At 40.2% G+C, this 6,469-nt stretch overlaps 1 long non-coding RNA gene across 1 annotated transcript in view; it reads left to right on the top strand.

Annotated features, from left to right (window-relative positions):
* Nucleotides 1–629: 629 nt before the first annotated feature.
* The window catches only part of LOC134216281 (uncharacterized), a 45,041-nt gene continuing 39,201 nt past the window's right edge, over nucleotides 630–6,469 (top strand). Inside the window, exons 1-2 of the long non-coding RNA XR_009980591.1 lie at nucleotides 630–1,150; nucleotides 5,658–6,155. This is a non-coding gene — a long non-coding RNA (uncharacterized LOC134216281). The remainder of the gene's footprint in view (nucleotides 1,151–5,657; nucleotides 6,156–6,469) is intronic.

The raw sequence follows: 6,469 nt of genomic DNA, 5'->3' as shown, positions 1-6,469 counted from the left end.
CCAGCCGGCACCGGGAATCGAAACCAGCCACCCTCAACACTGTCTTGCTTTGTAGCCGCGCATCTCACCACAAGGCTAAGGAGGACCCATGCATGGCCATGGGCTGTTTTTATTTATCTCTTCAATCTATGCTTTCGTCTTCATGTTTTTCTCTATTCGTATAATTTTTTTTCTATCAACCTGTCTATCTTTACATTTATATGTTCATATTTTTTTATATCATTCTATAAAAAAAACAGTTGTCTGCAGTCATAAAACAATTCGACAACGGAACAGATATCTTCTTTTCTCATTGTTATCACGAAGTATCAACCACGTGCTGGTAAACGGCGTGAACGTGCACCATAGTCACAGTTCAAACGCGAGTGCCTCTCAAAGTCTCTCAAAATAACAATGCACCCATCTCTCAGCAACCCTATACAGCAACCATAAGAAAAATGTGGTAACTCACGCTCCGACGACGCTGTTGTTGTACTCGTCGTCGGTCGCTAGAACGACGACCGATGAGAACGCTTTCCCCGGTGATGACCGTTAAGGACACGCGAACGTCTGGCGGTTGCAGGGTTTCGGTCGGTGGCAGAAAAACCGTTCCAGATGCTGGCTGCTCTGGTGCTACCGATTTGACACGCACCAGAACCAGCGTTCAGTAGGATTTTGACGGTCGGTGCGACGCCAGCGCTAATGGTGATTGTCCGCACAGTTCGCCAGCGGGAGTCAATTCGAGACGTGAAGTTTTTCTGCCTCTTCGCGCAAAAAAGCGTTGTTGTGCTCTGTTGTGATGTTTCGAGTGGCGTGAAGAGTGCGCCTCCGATGGATAGCGGCAGAATCGGCACGCGAAATAATACGTGAGGGAGCGCACATTAGGATTTATGTGAAATTGGCTGTGAAGCCTTGGGGTACTTCCCGTAGTTAAAAAGTCAATTTTCGGTGTTGGTTGCTCGGAGGCTGGTTTCGTAAAAGGATTTACAGTCGATACGTGTGCGGATGGCGAAACGTGAGATGCTGACAAGTGAAACTAAGCAAAAGCTTGCTTAGTGAGATATTTAAATTAAGTGTTTCTCGTTTGATCGCAATTTTGAAGTGGTTCATGATGAACGTAATCAAGCCGGTGTCTGCTGGGGATAGCTGTGTGGAATAAATATTTAAATAGGTGTGTTAAGAGTGGGGGAATGAACTAATTGCCTTGTAACTCTTCAAATCACTTAGATGAAAAACCATTACAACGAATATTCTTTTGAAAGCGGAGCAGATAACAAATGAACAAGGATTCCAAAATAAAAAAAGTTGTTTTAAACATTTGTTGTTGTGCGTCATCATCTCCAGTAGCCTTGAGGCAAAGATGTAGGATTGCCAAGCCGGAGATTGCGAGCCCGATTCTCAGTCTAGTTCAGGATGTTTTCAGGCGGGGAAACATTCTCGCCACACAAGATACATACCTACTCATGCAATGGCGGGCACAGAAAAGCTTTCAATTAATAATCAAGGAAATGCTAAAAGAATGCCAAGTTCAAAAGCAGGCCAGGTTCCAGTGGGAAAGTAGAGCCATAGAAGAAGAAGGAGAAGAAAAGTCTTATCAGATATTTTCGAATTCCAATATTAGTTTTGTTTTGTTTCGAAGAAATCCATAACAATCCCCAGATACTCTTTACAGTGTCAGATTTGAGTACGGTTCCATCAAAATCGCAGGATAAATTCCAAAGAAAACACATGGGATTCAGATTCACCATATGTGCCCGTTACAAACACGGCGTGTTCGTGGAAAAGACCTTCCTGAAATAGAAGACAAATGATATTACTAACAAACTTGAACGTGAAATGAACAGAGGTTGGAGTGAATTTATTCAAGGAAAAAAATATATCAATCCATAAATAAGGAAACCTATGTTTATGAGTTTTTCAGGGTGTGTAACGAATTTTTGCAGTAAATTTCAAAACGTTTTTTTATTGCATAACAAGATTTAGACATATCTGGAAACACTGAATATTTACAAGTGGTGTAATTTTGTTCAATTTGTCAATTACTGCAAAAATTCGTCACGCACCATGTATTATAGGATACATTTTACTGGTGCATAGCTGAACCCATGAATGCAATCAAATGTGATATATTGCTGTGAACTGTTATTTATTGTTGCCGACTAAAATGTGGTATAAACACCACATGAAATATATGGGAAGTCATAATTGCTGAGTTATGACTAACAAACTTTTGTAGCCAGATTCCGGATATTGGAATCATTATTACATCGCATCACTTTCCTGCACTACGACTTTGATGCTCTTAATATGATACATTTAGCTCGAAATCAAGGTGTCGTAGGTAAATCTAAATAAATCAAACAAAAGCCAGCAATTGGAACATGAAACTAGCCGTAGGCATTGTGTGGCCCAGTTCTGCCGAACAAGCTATCCGTCACAGGATGTGCTGTCTTATCACGCGTGCTACTCCGTTCGTTGTGCCACGAGGAAAGAAGCAAAGTCATGGCCTGCTGTTTACTGGTCGGTGTTGGCAACCAAGACGTTATACGATATTTGCATATCTGTCATCAATGCACTCTAAAAGTCGATTGCCCAATTCCTAATATATCTCACCCTCACATTCCCCTTCTTCTTTCACTAAAAAAAAGAGAAAAAAAACCATTGACTTAGGATTTTCATAAACAAGTAAATAGTTGTCGCATTTTTTTTTCTAATTTTACAATCCAAACATCCTAATTAAAATTGGAATTCAAATATTTTAATAGAATTTTCCTATCTGATACTCTAATCCAATGTTGGAACCCGAAAAGCAAATCCAATATTCCCATTCCATGAACAAAGTTTTAATCAAAGACCAATATTGGAACCAATCTATAATGGAATACCAAAATCAAACATTCATATAAAATATTCAAGTTTTTTTTTATTCTCTTCATCTTCCATGGCTCTGCATTGCAACTATTTCTTGGTTTACTATTTACGTGTTTTTTAGCATTTCTACAGTAAATAATTTAAAGTTTTATTTATGCCTGCCATTGCATGGTTATAAATAACTCGTTTCAGTATTTTTTTTTGATATTCATATCCAATTTTCACAACTAATAATCCAACTCCATCTTTCAAATACAATCTTTAGCTTATAACCAAAAGATGATTCTAAAATAATATTAAATATTTGCAACCAAGCCAATTCCAATTTTCAAATATAATAATCATGTTACCTCACCCATTATCAAATATCAAATATTTCATTAAAACCAAAACCAAAAACAATCCAAATTCAATATTTCAATTCCAAGTCCACATACAAATACGTAAATGCATATTTACTAAGCAAATTAAAGGTTCATGATCCTCCAGCTATTCCCTTTATTTAAATTTTTTTTTGCAAATATTTCCAGCATTGCAATCCAAAACCAATAGAATTCGATTCGGCAGACCATATCCAATACAATTTGATGGCTTTCCAATGGGAAAATCAAAACAAGATCGGTAGCTCTTCAAACATACTATGTATTGGCCCTTCAATCTCAAGCCAATAAGTACGGTACTCTCACACAACACCTTCGAAATTCAAATTTGAATAGTTGTGTTCTGCTGATATGCATTAACGTTTCTTTGACGCGAACAATTCGCCCCTCTTCTACCCAACCTTCACCATCAAAAGCTGCAACAATCCGATACTCTTCCAGAGCACCTTCGACAACACAAGCAGAAAACCGGTGGAAAAACAAATCATTTATTCCGAAAAATATCATGTTTAGTCGAAACCGATAAGAGAAACAAATCATTCAATCTGGCACCTTCGACATTACAAGTGGAAACCGATGAGAAAACGAATAATTTGTTTCGGCGCTACTCCAGAATTCTTTCGACATATTAACTCGTAGGTCAAACCAATGAGAAAACAAATAACTTTTTTTCGGCGTTCTTCCAGAGCGTCTGCGAAGTCACAAGCCAAGACATTCAATCCAGCGCTCTACCAAAGCAGCTTCGACATCACATGTCAAAACCGATGAGAAAACAAATTATTTATGCTGGCGCTCTTCCAGAGCGCCATCAACTTTTTTTTAAGTCGAAACCGTTGAGAAACAACACATTTGTCAAACCAGCTTCTTCGACATCAGAAAGTCGAAACCGATGTACATATATTCAATCCGACGCTCCTCCAAAGCGTCTTCGACACTACAAGTCCAAACCGATGAGCAAATCATTCATTCCGACGCATTCCACGGCGTCTTTGAAATCACAAGTCTAATTCGATATACAAATCATTCAATCCGAAGACTTCCAGAGCGTCTTCGAAATCACAAGTCGAAACCGATGTACAAATCATGTAATCCGTCGCTCTTCCAGAGCGTCTTCGACACTACAAGTCGAAACCGATGAGCAAGTTGATCAATCCGACGTTCTTCCAGAGCGTCTTCGACATCACAAGTCGAAACCGATGCGTAAATCATTTAATCCGACGCTCTTCCAGAGCGTCTTCGACACTACAAGTCGAAACCGATGAGCAAGTTGATCAATCCGACGTTCTTCCAGAGCGTCTTCGACATCACAAGTCGAAACCGATGAGCAAATCATTATATCCGACGCTCTTCCAGAGCGTCTTCGACACTACAAGTCGAAACCGATGAGCAAATTTATCAATCCGACGCTCTTCCAGAGCGTCTTCGACATCACAAGTCGAAACCGATGTGCAAATCATTTAATCCGACGCTCTTCCAGAGCGTCTTCGACATCACAAATCATGTAATCCGACGCTCTTCCAGAGCGTCTTCGACACTACAAGTCGAAACCGATGAGCAAGTTGATCAATCCGACGTTCTTCCAGAGCGTCTTCGACATCACAAGTCGAAACCGATGCGTAAATCATTTAATCCGACGCTCTTCCAGAGCGTCTTCGACACTACAAGTCGAAACCGATGAGCAAATTGATCAATCCGACGTTCTTCCAGAGCGTCTTCGACATCACAAGTCGAAACCGATGTGCAAATCATTCAATCCGACGCTCTTCCAGTCTTCGACAATACAAGTCGAAACCGATGAGCAAATTTATCAATCCGACGCTCTTCCTTAGCGTCTTCGACATTACAAGTCGAAACTGATGAAAAAATGTCCCATTCACGCCCACAGGATACTTACAAAACAATTATTTCCAACCAGGAACAACCTGGCAGGATCGCCAAATGTGTGGCCCAGTTCTGCCGAACAAGCTATCCGTCACAGGATGTGCTGTCTTATCACGCGTGCTACTCCGTTCGTTGTGCCACGAGGAAAGAAGCAAAGTCATGGCCTGCTGTTTACTGGTCGGTGTTGGCAACCAAGACGTTATACGATATTTGCATATCTGTCATCAATGCACTCTAAAAGTCGATTGCCCAATTCCTAATATATCTCACCCTCACAGGCATATAAAAATGGCACAACATAGGGAGATTGTTTGCTTAAAGGAAAAAAGGTTTAATTAAGCGTGTATGTCTATTGCATAACACATTTTTTTCTATGTTGTTTTCTTTCCACCCTATATGGTAAAGCTCAAATGCTCCCAAGCTATTTTAGCATTTGTGCAATAAAATATAAAAAATATTATGATCTGAATTGTTTATGCACCTGCTTATATCCAATAAAATGTATTGGAATTAATACGAGTTTAATTTTCGCTGCTCTCGCAAAAGTGTGTATATTTCGGAATGGACAAATACATTAACAGTGGAAAAACAGTTCACAATCAGCCAATGAACAAACATGTCCCGGGGAAATGTTTGTCTTAATAACAAACAGTCGGTGCCCGAACGTGACTGATTTGGAAATTGGTCTGCAGCTGATTTAAAACCAATTAGCGCCAAGTCTGGGCGTGAAGGGAAAAGTGACAAGCCCACTATTGAGAGCTGGACGGAAGTGCAGTGCCAACAGCGGAAAGTTCGTGTTCCCGGCAGATGGGAATTGTGATGTGACGCGCATAACTGATTGCAGATGAGGTGGTGTTTTGGCGAGTTATAAAATGAAGCACTATGTTCAACGTTCGGCGAAGTGCATCAGATGCGCCGAATGTCGATGTTTAACACTTGACAGAGTGATAATCAGGTGTCAGTGATTGTGTGAATTCTATGGATTATTGGCGATCATCCAAGCTTATTTATCAGGATTATTGAATAATCATGCGTACATTTGGTGTAAGTATAGCCTCAGCTGTATAATGATTTCAACTTTACGGGATATTCCGTCCATAAATTACAATACAAATGAACACAACTATCGTCAAATCTGCATCCTCCTTCGTTAGGCGTTTGTTCCACATTTGGTTATCAGTGCTGAATGCAAATGTTAAATGCTTAGTGCTAATATTGCGCATAAGCCCCAAAATTTTATTCCCACCTTTGGGTTTCCGCACCGAGCACTCAGCGCCAGACTCGGCGACAAGGAGATAGTCGTCAAGTTGGTACTCCTGATTTTTTGACAACTGATGTCGATTGGTTGTGTGAGTGCA

This window comes from Armigeres subalbatus, chromosome 2 (genome assembly GCF_024139115.2).
Source record: "Armigeres subalbatus isolate Guangzhou_Male chromosome 2, GZ_Asu_2, whole genome shotgun sequence".
Classification (NCBI taxonomy): domain Eukaryota; kingdom Metazoa; phylum Arthropoda; class Insecta; order Diptera; family Culicidae; genus Armigeres; species Armigeres subalbatus.
Note: the sequence above shows the minus strand (reverse complement) of the source record. Positions and strands in the feature narration are given on the sequence as shown.